The 20,496-nt window shown below is 43.3% G+C and overlaps 1 protein-coding gene across 1 annotated transcript in view; it reads right to left on the bottom strand.

Moving 5' to 3' along the window:
• Positions 1 to 20,496, bottom strand: part of CUL1 (cullin 1) — an 88,210-nt gene that overhangs the window by 32,742 nt on the left and 34,972 nt on the right. The gene's annotated exons all lie outside the window — the stretch shown is intronic.

Here is a 20,496-nt window from a genome sequence, read left to right as displayed (position 1 = left end):
CATCTAATGCCATTACCTGGTGGGAAACTGTCCCCAGAGTGGATCAGAAGGTAAGAAAAGTGGCAAATGGTACAAAGAGAAAGTGGAAAGTGAAAAAAAAGCAATTATCTACTTCAGGAAAACAAAAAGCTATGACCATAGTCTATTATGATGCTTAAGCTATGAATATTTCCAGAAGTTGTATGTTACAAATATAAAAATACCCAGAACCTTTAAAATGATTTGTAAGTGGATTTAACCAAACTACATGGCAAATAGATGGGGAAACAATGGAAACAGTGACAGACTTTATTTTTGGGGGCTCCAAAATCACTGCAGATGGTGATTGCAGCCATGAAATTAAAAGACACTTGCTCCTTGGAAGAAAAGCTACGACCAACCTAGACAACATATTAAAAAACAGAGACATTACTTTGCCAACAAAGGTCCATCTAGTCAAAGCTATGGTGTTTCCAGTAGTCATGTATGGATGTGAGAGTTGTGGACTCTGAAGAAAGCTGAGCACCAAAGAATTGATGCTTTTGAACTGTGGTGTTGGAGAAGACTCTTGAGAGTCCCTTGGACTGCAAGATCAAACCACACGATCCTAAAGGAAATCAACCCTGAATATTCACTGGAAGAACTAATGCTGAAGCTGAAACTCCAATAGTTTGGCCACCTGATGTGAAGAACTGACCCTCTGGAAAAGACCCTGATGCTGGGAAAGATTGAAGGCGGGAGGAGAAGGGGATGACAGAGGATGAGATGGTTGGATGGCATCACTGACTCGGACATAAGTTTGAGCAAGCTCCGGCAGTTGGTGATGGACACGGAAGCCCGGCATGCTGCAGTCCATGGGGTCGCAAAGAGTCGTATACGACTGAGTGACTGAAATGAAATGAATGACATTCTGAAAATGAAAAATATTTAATAAAAAGCAGAAAACACAGTAGCTCAAGAGATGGAGTCCTCTATCGCAGCTGAAAGTCAGGGATGCCTAAGGCTGACCAATCCCAGAGGAGCAACAGCGCGCACTGTGGACACAGGTGGAGACGAGCCGTTTTGTCACAACCTTCACTCCTGTTTCAGTTCATCTGCAAGCGCTTTGTGTGTGTTAGCTGCTAAGTCGTGTCTGACTCTTTGTGACCCCAGGCACTGCAGCCTACCAAGCTTCTCTGTGCATGGGACTACCTTGGATAAAATTAAGATACCGATACTTATTCAGAAAAACCATGAAACCAAATATTCTGGTGTGTTTAAGAACTTACTATATAAAGATTATTTCAAGTCAGTGGATAAAGATTATTGAATAAATGGCATTATAGCAAGGGGTGGTTCAAAAATTTCATATTCCAAAATATATTACTAGATTAAGAATTAAAATATACAAAGAGAAGCCATAAAACAAATACAAATATTTTCTTGATGGAGAAGGCCTTTTTAAGCAAAGTCCTATAAAGACTTTATCTGAAATTCTGAAACTATTTTAGTAATAACTATTTTAAACTTACTATTTTTAATAAATTAAGGTAAATTAAAACAGGGTGAAAAAAATTCATCTCTAAAGAAACATAAGGATTCCAACTGAAAATCCAAAGGCTAGAAAGAAACATGTGTTAGTAGTTTAGGGGCCAAAAACCTAAGAAACGCCTCAATCTCAGTCGTAATCAAAGAAAGTGAAGTGAAAGTGTTAGTCACTAAGCCGTGTCCGACTCTCTGCAACCCCATGGACCAAAACATGCCAGGCTCCTCTGTCCGTGGGATACCACAGGCAAGAATACTGGAGTGGGCTGCATGCCCTCCTCCAGGGGAACTATGTCATAAAACACTAAGTCCCTTGAATAAATACTTCAAATAGAGAATCACAGGTTATAACAAGCCGCTGTCTCAAACTCATGACCCAGTGTGCACAAACCTTACAGAGCGCCCAAGAATCCCCACCGACTTTCTGGTTGACTGGAACAGGGTGTAACTGACATGTGCTCCTCCCCAATCCCACGCCTCCTCCCCCTCCCTAAAGGGCAAATGTCTACCAATGTTTAGCATTGCTATGAACGGTTCACACGTCACCATGTAACAACAGGGCTTTCCTGGTGGCTCAGACGGTAAAGAAACCACCTGCAATGCAGGAGACCTGAGTTCCATCCCTGGGTCGGGAAGATCCCCTGGAGATGGGAATGGCAATCCACTCCAGTATTCTTGCCTGGGGAATCCCACGGACAGGGGAGCCTGGCAGGTACAGTCCAGGGGTTGCAAAGAGCTAGACAGGACTGAGCGAGTTTCATTTAACTAAACATGTAACGATACATGCAATTATTTTACATGTTTTCAAATTTTATATTACAAAAAAATTATAACAAATTGTACATCTGCTTCTGCCATTTCTTTCTGACAACATAGTTTCAGCTAGCGGTGCAGTGGTAAAGAATCCACCCGCCAATGCAGGCGATGCAAGAGAGGCAGGTTTGCTCCCTGGGTCGGGAAGACGCCCTGGAGGAAGAATGGCAGCCCACTCCAGTGTTCTTGCCTGGAGAATCCCACGGACAGAGGAGCCTGGAGGGCTACAGTCCATGGGGCTGCAAAGAGTGGGACACGCCTGAGCACACACATGACCAGCACATGTGTAATATACTGTATAGCAGTATAGATTTGAAGTGACTTAATCCCTTCTGCTGTTGCTAGACTCCTGATGATCTTTTGGCAGGTTCCAATTTTTGCCATGATTTTTACTGTATTTTCTTTTAAATCTGATTTTCACACTGGTTCCTAATCCACCTTGAGTAAAACTGTATACAACATGAGGAAGAAAAGTGAGTATACATTTCCCTGCATAGATAACCGACAGTTCAGAAATGGTCTTTCTCAATGGTCATTCATTTAGAGTGATGTCAATGGACATTATAAATGGTCTTTCATTTCTCAAGCATACGTATTGCTATTTCTAGAAAACTGTCCATTTCAAAAGAGGTTAAGTAGATTGCCCAGTTCAGTGTTCTTTTTTAAAAAATGCCTACTTAATGGTCCCCCTTTTAAAATAGTCTCAATTCTGCCAGAGGCTTGTCCACTCTTTTTAAGGAACCAGTTTAAAATGCATTAATTTTCATCACTGTATTTATGTTTCCAGTCCTTTAAACTCACTCCTTCCTTTACATCTGCTTTCTATAAATCCTTGTTTGGCTGAGCAGCTCTGTCATTTCTCCTCTTCATTCTTTTTAACATAAGCCGTAAGTAGACTTTCTGCTCTTCACCCCTCTGGGTGTATCACCTAAGTCTGGTATTTTCTTTTATCAGTTATTATTTAATTTTTTCCATTACTACTTATCTTGACAGAGTTTAGAATTTAGACTTCAACAGTATTTTTTTTAACCTTAAAAAAAAAACTTAATTTCATGCTAAAATTAATCAGAGAATGTTACCTTTTGGGTGGTTTCTTTAAAATATGATGAGACTTATAGGTGAATACGTGATGATTTGCTTTACACACGCTTGAGAAAATGTTCACTCTCTAACTTGGACACAACAGCTTGTTACAGCAAGCTGGTCAGTTTTGTTTTTCCAATCATCTATATTGTCAATGACTTGTCTGTTTATTAATTACTGAGAAAATTTTACTGAAATCCCTCTATTCAGTTATGGACTTGCCAATTAAGTCTCATAATTCTCTAAAATATTTGTCATATATTTTGAGGTCCTGTTAATAAGCATACAAAATTGGAATTATATTACTAGTGACTTGTTCTTTTTATCATTAGGAAGTAACCACATTTATTCTTAACAACAGGGTCTTACGAATCTATCATATCTGATGTTAATATGGGTTTTCCTATTCTTTGCTTACCATTTCTCTCAAGTACCTGTATTCCACCTCTTTATTTTCAACTTTTATGTATCTATGTTTTGGTTTATCTACTGCAAATCACCACAGTAAAATTTACCTTTAAAAAAGAAACTGTTTCTTCAGTCACTCAGCTCAGTCGTGTCTGACTCTCTGCGACTCCGTGAACCACAGCACGCCAGGCCTTCCTGTCCCTCACCAAGTCCTGGAGTCCACCCAAACCCATGTCCACTGAGTCAGTGATGCCATCCAACCATCTCATCCTCCGTTGTCCCCTTCTCCTCCTGCCCCCAATCCTTCCCAGCATCAGGGTCTTTTCAAATGAGTCAGCTCTACACATCAGGTGACCAAAGTACTGGAGTTTCAGCTTCAACATCAGTCCCTCCAATGAATACCCAGGACGTGGTTTTAAACATATACTGTTTTTATACTGATGCACGGATTAATCTCTACCATCTTGTCTTGCATTTCCTGTTTTCATCATTGCTCTCTAAGCTTCTCCTTTCCTCCACTTTCCCCTGTACTGGATCACTAGCTTCTTTATTCTGCGGTGGCTCTTTTCTTATGCTAGAGTTGCACATCGTATCCATACGCTTGTGACAGGGCCTTAAAATCTGACACGCACAGTATTTAGCTTTCACCAATTTTGGTAAATTCTTGGGTTATTTCCTCTTCAAACATTTCTGAGCTACGTTCAATTTTTTCCTGGAGGTTTCACAACCACATGTATGTTGACCATTTTTATTTTAGCTCCATATCTCAATTTATGTCCGTTACATCCATCACTTTATCTTTGTTCAAACTTTTATAATTTTTCTTGATCTACCTATCACATTGGGTTAGGTGATTTTCTTTCAACAATGAAAAATCTATCTTTAATAACTTTATTTTACATTTGCAGAAGTTCCCCACTTCTTTAAAATGATGTCTTATTTCCATAGTGTTTTGTCCCTTTATATTCTGGACTCTTTTATCACTAATTGTTTTCAATACACTTGGAAGTGCTCTCTAAGGGCCCTTCTGTTGGTAGTTCCTGAGGCTCCAGTTCTGCTGTTTGGTCTATATGCTCACTTGCTCATGTGGACCAAGACTCTCACTTAAACTTTTTTTAAACTCCATTTCACATTTCAAACACCAGTTCTAGGTGTTTGGTTCCAGGGAACTTTTTTGGTTACCTAGATCAGACTGATCTCTATTTCTTGGCAATATATCAACCTCTAGCTATTAGATTAACAAAGGTCTTAAAAACAGTCAAACAAGTGCAGGAACAGAGAGCATCTATTCACTGGGGTCAGAGCTCAAACTGCCACATATTTTTCTGGACTAAAATGTGCAAATATTCAAAAATCTTCAAGTGCATTCTTTTTGATACAGTCATTATCCTCACAAGCATTTACTGTACAGAAATTATCATGGAAGTATACAATTACTGTAGTTAGCAAACTATGACAGCAATGCTGAAGATGGTAAAAAAAAAAATCTGTAACATCCTATTTGTCAAACACAAAGACTTAGTTACATATCTTGTTGGATCCTGAGGATATAATATGCAGCTGTTTTTAACACTGTCACAGGATACAGAATGGTTATAAAAACAGTAATATATGTACCAAATTCACATATTTGGAGTTAAATCCAAGACTCCACTCAGGCTATGCATCATATTAAGTAACACTAGGAAAATACTGCCAATTATAATCTGACACAATGCATTCTTAGGTGGAATTTTTATATTCACCTCCTGAAAGATCAGTGGTTTAGACGTGAAACGATGTATCACAACATTCTTATAAGCAAATAAAGAAAAGTTAAATAAGCTGGTTGACTCATTCTTAAAGGCCTTACACAGCCTCGCTCCTCTGGGCCTGTGCGCCCTGAAGGTGATGCGTGTTTCCCACACAAGGCCCTCCTCTGGACACCGAGAGTGACAGCCCCAGCAGAGACGTCCACAGCCCCGCACCAGCTTTTCCTCCTAATCTGCTCTCATCGCTTTGTAAGTTTTGAACCTGAGCTTGCTTGATATTAAAAGGGTTTCTTCTTTTGGGGCAGATTCTTCCCATGGTCCTTAATGGTTTGCAGACTAAGCACAAGGCGGGGCTGGGGGCTCAGGGGCGGGGGTGAAGCCTGCAGAGTAAGCAGGCAGTGACCGACACCTGAGGGCGCACCCGGCTCTGGAAGCAATGGGCATGGCACATCCAGATATCAAGACGGAGAGATGCTAAAAAGATAGTAAGTGGAAAGAGCTTAACTTAGAAATAACGAGCATTTCAGTATATGGTTCCTTTGGACATATAAAGTTTACGTATCTCTTCAGGTAGGGACTTCCCTGCGGCTCAGATGGTGAAGGGTCTGCCTACAGTGCCGGAGGCCTGGGTTCGACCCCGGGGTCAGGAAGATCCCCTAGAGAAGGAAATGGCAACCCACTCCGGCACTCCTGCCGGAAAACCCCATGGACAGAGAAGTGTAGTACGCTACAGTCCAGGGGGTCACAGAGTCGGGCACAACTGAGTGACTTCACTTCTTCAGGTATCAAAGAGCCATTCTTTTGGAAAAGCAGGGCTAGGGTACTTAACAACTTCTAACCACATAATTCTTTCTTCTTCACAAAGTATTCTCTGTGCACAGAACACACTCTCACCCCACTGTTATTTCCTTTTAGCCTCACCTCCTCAGAGGACCTTGAAACAAGGCAAGGAGCCCTGGGCCTCACAGAACAGACAGAAAGGAAAATTTTAATTGGGGGTGGGGTGGGGGGAGGCGCTCTTAAATGCTCTTTTAAAATTTCTACCCAGAGTTCAACTCCACTTTCATTCCCAAATTAGCATCACCCTCACCATTAACCAACCAGGCATGGAAAACAGGAGGCAGTGCTAACTAGTATTCTTCAAAAAAGGAAGGCAAAACAGGGTAATTTCAGATAAAATAAAATCAGAAGCGTTCATGTAGTACAGACTTAAATTCTAGGTACAGAGGAATTCATACTAGGTTAAATCCTGGATCTTTAGAAAAGAATGAAAGGCATCAGAAATAATAAATAGCTGTGCAAATATAAAAGACTATTTTCCTTAATTCTTTAAAATACAAAGAATGATTTAAAACTAACATTTATAATATTGTCTTGAGGGTCTTTAAGACTTAAGGACACCAATCCTATAGATCAGGGCCCTACCTTATGACCTCATTTAATCTTAAGTATTCCCCTAAAGGTCCCATCTAAATACTGCAAAACTGGGGTCAGGGCTTCACCATGTGAATTTTCGGACCTAAGTTTCAGTCCACGTATCAAGCATGATTACATTACATGAAATGTTCAGAACTGACAAATCTACAGACAGAAAGTAGATCAGCAGGGAGGTAGGGGACTAAGGAAGGAACAGCTCAAGGGTACAGGGTTTCTTTCTGAGATGAGAATGCGCTAAAATGTGATGACTGAATATACCTGTGAATATACTGAAAACAACTGAAACGAACATTTTAAATGGATGAACTGTATGGCATGTGAATTATATCTCAAAAAGACTGCTTTTAAAAAAACTCAACACAATACCAATTGTAATCCAGCGATTTTTAGGGTAGAAATTGACAAACTGACAATAAAACTTATTATAGAGAAATGCAAAGGAATTAGAATAGTCAAAAAATCCTGAGGTAGGAGAACAAAGTTGGAAGACTTATACTATCTGACTTCAAGAATTTTCATAATGCTACAGTAAGAAATTATAAAAAATGAAAACAGCAACCAATCATCCCACATGCATATAGATGCAACCATACTTTGCAAAATATAAACAAATCAAAGTAGTAATACATTCTCCCGTTACACTGGTCACATTTCAATGAAACAATTTTAGTAATAAAACCACATTTACATTGGCAGTTTTAACAAAGGCACCAAACTGCCCCTCGGGGGGAAACAAATGATGCTGGAATAACTGCAGAGCCACCTGGTGGAAAGAGCAAACCTCCAGCCCCACCTCACACCACACACAAAGACCTAAATGGAAAAGCCCAACCACAAAGCTTCCAGAGGAAAACACAGTATCTTTGTGATCCAGACAAAGGTTTCTCATAGGTCACAGAAGATAACTGTAAAGGAAAATAAACAAATTAGGTTTCCTCAAAATAAACTACCTGCTCACTCAAAAACACCATTAAGAAAAGGAATAGCAAGCCTCAGAGACTGGGAGGAAATATCAGCAAGACATGTCTGAGAAAACGCTGGCCTCCTAAACAGAGCACTCCTACAACTCAATAATAAAAAGCATATTAATCCCCCCAAAAAGCCCCCAAGACTCAGATACTTTACAAAAGACGACATACAAATGGCAAACTAGCATATGAAAATGACTCAACTTCATTAATCACTGGGGAAATGCAAATAAAAACCATGAGATACCATGACACACACTTCCAGAACGGCTGAAACGAGAGAGAATGACGTTCCGAGCAGGTGTCGGCAATATTGTGGGGCAAACTAGAATTCACAAACATTGCTCACATGAATTCAAAATGATACAGCCACTTTGGAAAAACAGTTGGTCAGTTTCTTACACAGTCAAACATACCATTAATACACAATGCAGCAATTCCACTGCTCTGTTGGCCCAAGAGATATAAAAGCATCTCCCCAAAAGATCTCCACTTAGATATAGCCTTTCCCCCTGCTATAGCCAAAAAAAAGGGAAACAGCCCAGGTATCCCATCATTAGAAGAATGAATCAAGAAGCGGTGGTATTCAAACAATGGAATATGACTCAGCAAAAGGGAAAGAAAACTACTGCCACTTAGATAACACGGATAAATCTCAAAAACGCCCTGAATGAAAGCAGCCTTACATGAAGGGGAACATACTCTCTATTGCCCTTTGGATGACCTCCTGGGAACTGCCAAACTAATCTATGGTAGCTGCCGTAGGGGAGGCCAGGATGCCCTGGGAAGCATCAAGGAACCTTCCACAGGGATGAAGACACCCTCTATCTGGGTAGGTTTTTGGGTTCCTTAGGCAAATGTGCTAGACAAAGCTTCTCTACTGGAAACTATAATCAAATTTCAAATACTAATGATGTACATGCTCAAGCATTTAGTGAGAAGTGTATTGTTGTCTATAGCCTACTCTGAAACACGCAAAATAAAATGGATGGATGGATATACGGATTCAGGGTAGACAGATAAGTGATTGAGCAAGTCCAGTAAAATGGGTCTTCACTGTAAAATTCTTTTGACTTCTTTGTCTGTCTGAAATTTTTTTATGATAAAAGATTGAAAACTCCAAGACAGAAAATAACATGTAAAAGCCTTCAAAGCAAAACATAAAAAACCTAAACTTCTGATGTCTGCTGTTGTTGCTGAGTTGCTAAGTTGTACCCAACTCTTTTGTGACCCTAAGGACGGTAGCCCACCAGGCTCCTCTGTCCATGGGATTTCTCAGGCAAGAATACTGGAATGGGTTGTCATTTCTTCCTCCAAGGCATCTTCCCGACACAGGGATCAAACCCACGTCTCCTGCGTTGGCAGGTGGATTCTTTACCACAGAGCAGCCAGGGAAGCCCAATTAGCTAAAGACAATTAGAAATGCTTTACTATCTAAAACCAGAAGCAAAGCTACAGAGCCAGTCATGTATCTACTACTGAGCAAATGCCTACGTACCACTTTGGTCCTCTTATTATTTTTATTTATTAAGACTTACTGTAATGGTGCTCTTAACTGTGTTGTGATAGACTGATGGCCTAAGACAGGCTGCTAGGCTCCAACTATTTCAGTACTCGAGCTGCTAAACTATGTTCATTTTCCCTGACTGTGCCTCTTCCATGTGTGTGCATGCTCAGTCGTGCCCAGCTCTTTGCAACCCCATGGACTGCAGCCCGCCAGGCTCCTCTGTCCATGGAATTTTCCAGGTAAGATTACTGGAGTGGGTTGCCATGTCCTCCTCCAGGGGATCTTCCCTATCCAGGGATCAAACTTGAGTCTCCTGAGTCTCCTATATTGGCAGGCAGATGCTTTACCATTGAGCCACCAGGGAAGCCCTCTTCACAAGGACGAGCTACTCTTGGTAACTGAAAGCTGGGTTTCACTCAACACTGTGCTTACTCAGTCGTGTCTGACTCTTCACAACCCCATGGACTGCAGCCCGCCAGGCTCCTCTGTCCATGGGGATTCTCCAGGCAAGAAGACGGGAGTGGATTGCCATGCCCTCCTCCAAGGGATCGTCCCAACCCAGGGATCAACCCAGGTCTCCCGTGTTGCAGGCATTCTTTACCGGCTGAGCCACCAGGGAATTTTGGCAGTAACTGCAACAGCTACCCCGTCTTCTCGCTCCAGTCTGAACTGACTGCTCTCTGCACCTTCCCAGCAGTGCTAATCCAGGAACTCTGTCCTGCTCTCACATTCAACCCACAGGCTGCTGGCTCTCTCTTAATTCTACGTGCACAGAAACTTCATGGTTTTGTCTGCAGGATCCATCTTTTCTTCCTGATTATCTTCAGCACTAGTGATTTAACATCTTCACTTCTGGGAAGTTATTTTATACTCTCTATGAACACTATTATAAATTCAAAAACTCTTCTCTCCATGTTTTTCTTTAGAATTTCTAACAGTCAGATAATGGGCCTCCTGGCTTGCTTCTGTTCACAAAGCTACTTGCCCTCGTATCTTTCCTTTTTAATGTCCTTCAGGGTCTTCTATTACTATTCTTTTTAAAACCTGAGTTGCCATTGCAAATGTGAGTTCTCTTCTCACAGTGTCCTGTTCCTAACTTACTGCCATGAGGAGATTCTCATCTCAGACTTTGTGACTAACATTCAAAAATGTTACTTCTAAAAACATTTTCTTCTTTTCCCTGTATTGTCAGTTTCTTCCTGTTCTCTTTCATTCTATGCCTATTCTATTCTTTCATACAACTATTAATCCTTAGTACTCATAATGATAAGGCACTAAAAAACTAACTGAGAACACCACTGGCCTGAGGGAGGCTGGTGGGCCATAGTTCTGCACGGCTCACCTTTTGTGTCGACAAATGCATTTATTTTTCAGGCTGTTCAGTTTTCCCAGAGAACTGTTCTGTCCCTTAGCATCACCAGCAGTGTTCTGGTACGGCATGATGGACCAGTCACTCTAAATGCTAACTTTTTATCACAGCCACGGTTGTTAGTTCCTATTTATCCCAACTTCTGCTAGGCCTCCTGTTTGCAAATTAATGCAATTAATGCCCACTCAATGTGTCCTAAACAGAAGCAGCGAGTCTTCTGCCTGGGATACAGGCTCTCAGCTGTCGGGAGTTCCACACTCGAGGAGAGGGACGTGACAGGCTCTAGGTCTGCAGACTCTGGGGCTATCGCTCACCTCCCAGCACCACCTCTCACCCCTCCACCTTCTGCCAGGCTGGAGCCTTCAGGCTCTGAGCTTCTCCGGCCTACGGGGCCGGCGGGGCTGTGGCTGGCACCTTCCTCGGGGACATTCCCTCTAAGGCGAGGCTTCCTACACCCCGGGGATCAGTGCGGCGACTCAGTCTGCTTTGCGTTAAATAAAAAGAACAAACAAACAAACGGTTAAATTTCTCATCTAAGCTCTCGTCCATTCTTTGTCTTCACTGATTTAAAATGATTTTATTATGATCATTTTAGTGATGCCACCAATGGGAAAGTCAAAACAAATTTCATCTTCAGCCAGAAGCCCAGAAATCTGCTCCTTTTGTTTCCTGTTTCCATCACCACTACCCTAGTTCAGAACTTGCACAACATCGCGCTTGGATTGCCAAGACCAAGCTGATCTTCCTGTGCCTTTGATCTCTTTCCGGTTTTAACTCCATTTGGCTTCCAGATTCATCCTCCTCAAGTCACGGATTCTTAAGTCATATGTCCATCCTGGTGGACCTACACCGCTTTCAAAAAATAACAGTAACAAACACATTACCTGGTCTGCAAGGTTCACCATAATCTGGAGTCGTTCTGTGTCAAAGCCGGTGAAACTAAGTCCGGCGGCCAGCCTGACAGCATCTACTCCTGGCCAGCCTCGTGTCCTCTCGTGGTGCCACTTCCCACTTTCACATCCATCTTTCCCCCTCAAACAAAACTCTGCAAGGCTTTCTCCCTTTTCTCATTTTTTTCCTCCTTATTTATACTCCTCTTCTGAGGTTCACTTAGCTTTCACTAGTTCTTGAAGCCTTCCAACTTCAATAGTGTCAACATCTTTCTCCCTCCTCCGAGCATCTCCTCTGCAATAATAGCTTTCTGTATTGCCCATCATCAAAGACTTTCAAATTAATGAAATGAGACTATTAAATATTGCATCACATACACATACACACCCTTCCACTGCTTTAAAGCATTTGAGATAGCTTATAATAGCTGAAAGAAAGTGAAAGTCGTGCTGTTGAATTCTCCAGGCCAGAATACCGGAGTGGATAGCCTTTTCCTTCTCCAAGGGATCTTCCCAAGCCAGGGACAGAACCCAGGTCTCCTGCATTGGAGGCAGATTCCCATCTGAGCCAACTGGGAAGCCCTATAATACTTGAAACACCACAGGAAAAGGAAAAATATAAGCCAGAATAGTATCTATAGAACATAAAATAGAACACAAAATTAACAATAACTAAGTCAGAACCCTAAAATTAAACAGATGACCTAACTATGAACAATCCGAAATAAACATATTTTGCATCCAGGCTGCTACGTGCCAAAATTAATTTTGGTTTCAGAGTATTTATCTTCGGCATGTCTAATAGCATTTATGTAACAGAACCAATGGCTAAGGCAACCCCACAGCTAACTAACGTGCAAATGCTATCAAAGGAATCAAGGAGAATGCATTTCTCTATGGTCTTCAACAAAGACGTTTGTTTCTAGAGCAGACAGGAACAATTCCGGGTGGTGAGACAGCCGCAGAAAACAATACTGCGTCAAGACTGGCCCTCACACTCAGGGGAGGGTTCAGAGCAAGTTCCCTGCAGGACCGATGACCAGGGGACCATCCCAGGCACATGGTTGCTAAAACCTGGGAAAGGGTGTTAAAGTATATTTCTAAGCTGCACACAAACTCTCTTTTTCTGTATATGTGTGTGCAGGTAACACGCAGACAGACAGACATGACTGAGACAGCACTGGAGAGACTGGATGGGGGGAAGGGGTGGGGGTGGGGTGTGGCTGAGAAGATGTGTGCTTTTCACTGTGTGCCCTGCTAGTCTAGGTTTACAACAGGATTATGTATCTAAAATCAAAAATTACATAGCAGAAAGCCCCCACAGCGATCTACTCTCAAGCCCATGCAGTTTTTCCTATAAGTAAGATTTAGGCCATAAAATCCGCAGTTGTGCCTGACTGTGCAAAGCTTCAGCCCAAAGCCCAGCTGCTCCTCATCTGAGAAGCTGGCCTGGGGACCCTGAGGAGGAAACGGGGGCAAGCAAACAGAAGCCTCCTTCGGGAGTCAGTGGACTGGCTGCTTGACACTAGGGCAGCGAAGCCTAACAAGGCCACGCTGCTGACCTTTGAAACGCTGACCTTGTTTTCAAAAGGTTCCCTGAAGGGTTCCTTTGGCACTGCAGCCAGACTGGGACAGTGAGTGGGGCCCGAGGCAGACACCTGGGGTCTCTGCCCACACTCAGCCATTAAGGGCAGAGCCTGGGCCTGCCTCTGAAACAGGCCCATGACTCTTCTGCATCCCACAACTGCTCCATCGTTCGCCAAGACACACTCTTTGCGTGACTGGTAGGGACAAGTCACCGTGAAAGGGGTCGGGTGACAGGCGAAGCTCCAGGCAGACATCGCCTGGGTGCCCGCCCCGCCTTGGGCATCCAGGCACTCTGTGTGACCACACGCCGTCCCTGGCTGTGATGCCCAGGGCGCCTGTGAACACTTTATGACTGGGCACCAGCCGCCACTGTCTGTTACCAGAGAGCACCAGCCTTACAACATAAAGTCGACACATCTGGGGAATCAATCTGTGACTTTCAGTTCCTACCAAACTCAAGCCATTTTCCCTCTGAACAGAACCACTTTCTGCGACCCCTTCTCATCCAGGTGAACTTACAGCGGAAATCTGAGCAGCTGCCTGTGTCAACATCATTTGCAAGGGCTCTGCACTACAAGCTGTGTCCAAATGTCCCAGCTGCAGCCACCGGCAGGCCCGCCGCCCGCCACCCACCCTACACTGTCGTCTGCAAAGCTACTAAAGAGTCAAGTTCTCTCTGGGCTGTGGCAGGTACGGCTCTGAAAGGGAATATCCCAAGTGAAGCAAATAAATCCACATTTATTTCAAAGGCAACAACTGCATGCAACAGCTTGTGATTAACCACAAAATTTGTTTTAACAAAGCTCAAAGTGCTCTGAGTATACACACCATGAATCAAATTTAGAAGAAGAAAGCTCAACATACCATGTTTATACTAATAAAACCCCCAAAATTGCCTCCAGAGACAACTACGCGATATGATTACTGAGTTGGCCAAAAGGTTCACTCGGGTTTTTCTGTAACATCTTTATGGCCAACCCAATATAATTTCTATGGGTTTCCTCTGGAAGATAGATTTGGTTTCTCAGTCCCCAAAACTATTTTTAACAGTACCGTGTCAGTAACGAAAGACAGAAGGAATTTTGCAAGCCAGTGAAATAACTAGGACTTCTAGTTGCACAAGGGAAATAAGCAAAAACTAATCAACTGTATTTTAAAAAGTATGTTCTATACTGACAGTCTAGAAAGCACAGATGAGGTTTTAAAACACCATCCATAAGCCCAATACCTACGGACGGACACTTTCCACGCTACACAAAGCTTTCCAAAAGTACAGATGGTGTCCTGGGGCTTCACATCACACAAACCATTTCATACCCTGCATTCCCCGTTATTAGGAACATTGTTACATGTCAATGAATAATATTCGTCAGTGAATTTTTAATGGCTGTTTATGGCCATTTATATCAAATCCCACTCCAGTACTCTTGCCTGGAAAATCCCGTGGACGGAGGAGCCTGGTAGGCTGTAGTCCATGGGGTCGCTAAGAGTCGGGCACGACTGAGCGACTTCGCTTTCACTTTTCACTTTCATGCATTGGAGAAGGAAATGGCAACCCACTCCAGTATTCTTGCCTGAAGAATCCCAGGGACGGCGGAGCCTGGTGGGTTGCCGTCTATGGGGTCCCACAGAGTTGTACACAACTGAAGCGACTTAGCAACAGCAGCAGTGTTGAAGAATGAGGTTGTTTCCCGTTGTTTCCAATTATAAAATATTCTGAACCCCTGGCACATACAATTTGAACATAACTGGAGGAGGAAATGGTAACCCACTCCACTATTTTTGCCTGGGAAATGCCATGGACAAAGGAGCCTGGTGCGCTCCAGTCCGTGGGGTCTCTAAGAGTTGGAAAGGACTTTAATGACTCAGCACATTTCCTTAGGACAGTTAAAAGTTATAAAACAAAAATCAGTGGGCCAAAGTACCTTTTTATGTCTTTATATTTCTAAACTTCCCCAGAAAGATCATAGCAGATTGATACCACCTAACTGTGGCAACACCAGCTTCTTTCACGTGGGCCAGCACTGGCTACAATCACGTCTCTAAAACGGCTGTCAACCCGATAGGTTTAAAATGTCTTAAATTCTTCATTTCTTTAACAAATAAGAGGTTAAAAATTTTCCTATAGGCTTACTGACCTTTTGCATTTCTTCGCTCTGTGAACCAGTTATATCCTTCAGAGTCTTATTCTAAAAATATGGATAAATGTGTGTGTATATATATATGTGTGTGTGTGTGTATATGTGTGTGTATATATATATATCAAGAGCTGCGTACGTTTGGAAGAAAATACTTCTATACATTTAGGTTTATTTGATGAAGGCCATGCTTGTTAGGTGAGCAAAACCGGATTAATGTTACGACTCCTGAATAAAAAGTACAAGATAAGAGATGTCCAAATACCTTCACTGGCTGCATGGTCACCTCAAGGTGGACTGGGACCACCCCGAGGCACTGTGAAAACAATCTGACATTCTTTCTGTCTGATCTGCTTTTCAAAGAGCCCGAGTTTCTATACAGGACAGAGAATCCTGGGCAGGTGGGCAGGGAGGGCGGCTGCCGCAGGGAACACCGGCCCCACGGCCACAGCTGCCACGGAGGAGCAGGCGGGGTTGGGGGGAGCCGGCGACCGAGAAGGCAGCGGCGACCCCATGCGCGGCTGGCGGGCACTGAGCAGCAGCGGGACTGCATGGCCTGGGGGCTCTCAGCCCTGCCAGGGGCCCAGGAGCCGCTCTGGGGGGGAGAGCGCCCCCACCCCAGTGATGCGAACTGAGTCACAGACTGTGACAGCTGCTGCTGCTGCTGCTGCTGCTATTAAGTCGCTTCAGTCGGGCCCCAACTCTGTCCGACCCCATAGACAGCAGCCCACCAGGCTCCTCTGTCCATGGGATTCTCCAAGCAAGAATACTGGAGTGGGTTGCCATTTCCTTCTCCACGCAGACTGTGGGGACAGAGCTTAACTGCGAATTCTGAATATGCTTGTATTCCAACTTGTGGACAGGTAAGCAGCCCAGGCTAGGAAATAGGAACATACGTCGTCCTTAATGCAACTGCCAGGGAAAAAAGGAACTTTGAAATCAGAATAAACTAACTCAGCTCACAGCACCACAGGGAGGAAAACAGACCCTGTCAAGTGTCTGAGAACTTCTGCAGGCAGAGAGGAAAAAGAAAAAGAGAAAGACATCAACACAGAAGTTTAAACTGACTCCAAGGGAGGCTAAAATTATGATTCTACATGAATAACAACTTCAGAAAAAAAAAAAAAGAATGACTTGGAAGTGAGAAGCAGGAAGACCGGGGGCTTAGCAAAACCAACAAACTTAACCAGATGGCCTGCCAGCTAGGCTAGCCGTGACCAGCCGCTGTTGGGTATGCCACGGGGAGGGGGCCCCTCATCACGCTGCACCCCCTGCCCGAAGTCAGGACCCGCGCCTGCTCTCTGAGCCGGGCATGGAGACACAGTGGTGTCAAGAAGCTCAAATAGGAGACTTCCCTGGTGGCTTAGTGGTAAAGAATCCACCTGCCAATGCAGGGGACATGAGTTCGATCCCTGGTCCAGGAAGATTCCGCAAGCTTCAGAGCACCTACAACTGAAGCCCGAGCTCCCCAACACCACCACAGCTAGAGAGCAGCCTGTGCTCAGCACAACCAGAGAAGAGGCCTGTGGAGCAATGAAGACCCAGCACCGCCATAAATTAATGAATTATTTTAAAAAGAAGAAAGAAACCAAATAGGAAACGTCACTACCCATTTCAAGTTCAAAAGAAAAAGAAAGAAACTCTACTAGTATTTACCCACCAGCACAGAATGTACTCCTATATTTTACTCCGAAAAGAAACAACGAAAGAAAGTTGCTGCACTGTACTGTACACACCTGAGACAGAAAATCAGACCTGCTAACAGGCATCCAGTGGGGAGCCAGGGCTACAGGCTGAACTTGAAGGAGAAAAGGGAAGCCTTTGCGAACGGCTGGGAACAAAGTTATTAATAACTGAACTAGATCATTCTGACTCAGGTGCTCTGGAACCTTTTTTGTCCCCCCTTTCCTCAAGTTGCCTTCTCTTTCTTCTGCTACTCTGAGTTGAGAAATCAAGAACATTTATGCTGTATAATAACCCACCTTCTTGTTATAGCACCGGGGGTGCCAGTGGTTGCTAATCGCTCTAGGAACACTAGTTCCACTTCCAGAAGTTGGCTACTTTTCTCTGGAAAACGTGTCACATGTTTCTCGAAGATAAACAGAGGGTAAAGATCTCGCTGTGAGCTGCTGTCTACAGTGACGACAGGCAAAGGACCCCTCCTCCTTCTCCCGGCCAGCCCTCCTCCACCAGGCCCCGGTCTGACAGCAGAAGGGGGACGCAGTCTGCTCCTCCTCCCCAGGATCCAAAGTACCTCCCAGCCTGAAACACAACCTCACAAGCCAGGGCTAGAACATCCGTCACTGGAAACCAGCCTGGGAGATTATTTTAAAGGGCGATGCAGCTGGGCGGTTACATGGAGACTGAATGTACACCCAAAAGAGATAGCTTTTACAAGCACTGTTATGTAAACTGAGGCTGAGATAGAACCCTGGTATGGCGACACACAGTTTCCAAAAGCTGTGCGTAAATGACTGAAATGGAAGTGAAGATGCATTCTAGAAAAATGTGCCAGATGACTTGAGCTCCTCTATACTGGAAAATAACACTGATGTTAAAAAACGCAGGTGAAGGAGGGAGCAGAAGTTTATGATTTTCAGTAATTCAATTAATAAACACAAGTAGACATTCTGTTTCATCTGCATCCTAAAAGTTAATCTTTAAGGGTTGATCAGACTCTTTTGGAACTTCCTAAGGAAATACAGAAAATATTTTGAGAACTATGGCTCATTCACATTCAGAATCTGAAGGCCACAGAATGGATAAAGGCAGTTTCTAGAATCAGGCTACTAAGAGTTTCAGATGAGCATCATCACTGCCCTGGTTGTTATAGCAACTAGGCAAGTTACCCAAGCTCTGGGAGACTGGGTTTCTGACAGCACCGCAGGAGGGTTACTATCACCAGCCCTCGTGGGTGACTGATGAAAGCCTCCAAGCAGATGTAGATGGTTCTCAGCACAGCATCTGATACCCAGGACTCAAATGGCAGCTCTGATTTCACAAATAATACCTAAGGAATTAATGTCAAGTTCAGAACCTCCAATCTCTTTTTTGTGGGGGAGGGGAGAAGTAGAAAAGAAGAGTTTTATTGCTTTGCCAGCAAAGGGGGGAATTGTGGGCTCACGCCCTGAAAAACTGTGTGTCCCAACCCAGGAGGGTTTGGTGAGGAGTTTTACAGCAACAGCTCAAGGGTGGCAGATTCTCCACTCTTAATAAATGTACTAAATAAATGAAACTATTATCTTCTCAGACAAAACTAGAAGAATCTTACTCAAGAGTTATTTCTGAAAAAAAAAAAAAATTTTTTTTTTAATGGGAAGTATCAAAATGATAAACTACATTTATAAAATAAAAGAATTTAGTAATTGCAGCAAGCAGAGAAAGAGTTCTAAGACCAAAACATTATACTGAACAAGGAACAATCTGGGCTGGTCAAAAATGAAAACTAATAAGCTCCCTGGAGACCAACTAGCAGCTAAATTTCCATCATTCTATTCTAGCACTCCCCTGTTGTTAGCATGCAGAAATCCAACCAAGGGCCTTGTTTCATCACTGGAATCACCATCTTTAGCTCTAGGAGTTTTAAGAATTAAACAAAATAACCAACCGAAAAAAAAAAAAAACCCCACACACACACCTCAAAAACCTCCAACCACAAAACCTGTCACACCTAGCAAGCCACAACCTTCTTGAGGGGATCAATATCCTCTTCATTTGTAAAGATTAACGGCCTCCTTAAAAGTATTCGACACGTCACAAGACCCAATGATTCCACTCTTACATATACACATGCTTTTTAACACATGCCTACACAAAACACAAAAACTCACACACAATATTTATAACAATATGGTTCATAATAGCCAGATATCCATCACTGACGGATGAATAAGCAAAATATGGAATATGCATCACATTCAGCTGTAAAAAGGAATGATGTGCTGACACGTGCTGCAACAAGAATGAGGCCTGGAAACATTATGCTAAGTCAAAGAAGCCAGCCACAGAATGCCACACACTGTGTGATTCCATTTATGTGAAATGTCCAGAATAGGCAAATTCATAGAAACAGAAAGTAGGTTAGCAGTTGCCAGGAATTGGGGGGAGGACAGATGGGAAGTGACTAGCAAGGGTGCAGAGTTAGTTGCTCTGGGGGGTGATGAAAAGCCTCTAAATTTAGACAGTGGTTACGGTTGCACAATGTGCGAGTACGCCGAAAACTTCTGCCCTGCACACGTAACAAGAGTGCATTTTATGGTATGTGCATTATAGCTCAACAACACGGCTATTTTTTGAAGTAGTCTACAGCCTAAATATATGTGTATTTATGAATATTGGTCTATATCCACAATAAGTTTTCATTTTAGAGATAGACATATAGTTTCATACCTATTCAAATTAGTGTTAAACTTTTTTAAGGCCGTAAAATATTAGCATAGTCGAGGGCCTCCTGGACTATCACATAACCAAGTTTGACAATCACTGATACACATTAAAGCTTTAAACGTAAATCTGCTCCAAACTAACAACTTTAAACTCCTAAAATTAGCAAATCAGTAGCAATCCGCCCTTTGGTGAGCTAGCTTCAACTGCAATTTCTGATATTTGAATGGACTCAAGAAATTCTACAAGGTAAGTAGTAAGCCTTGGTGCACACACACTCAGCCATCTCTTGGTACCTGTGGGGGTCAGGTTCCAGGACCACTCCACCTTCCCATGCCAGAAGCTGTGGGCGCTCAAGTCCCTCATATAAAACGGCCAGTCCAGCTGGAGTTCCGCATCCGAGGATCAGGAGGGCCGACTGCATACAGCAGACAACACAACCTTCCAAGCACACGGCAGTCCCTTGCACCTACCAGGGACCATATAGAGTGAAATACCTGAACACCGTAGTTGTAAAACAAGGCCACAACAATATAACTTTTGCTCCACATGGTGACCCTTTACGTGGGAGTCACAAGCCTGTCCCATGACAGACCAGATGGTAAATATTTCCTGCTTTGTGGACCAGACCACTTCTGATGCAAGCTCTTCCACCCTGC

Source organism: Capricornis sumatraensis, chromosome 5 (assembly GCF_032405125.1).
Source record: "Capricornis sumatraensis isolate serow.1 chromosome 5, serow.2, whole genome shotgun sequence".
Classification (NCBI taxonomy): Eukaryota; Metazoa; Chordata; class Mammalia; order Artiodactyla; family Bovidae; genus Capricornis; species Capricornis sumatraensis.
This window is presented reverse-complemented; position numbering and strand designations above follow the sequence as displayed.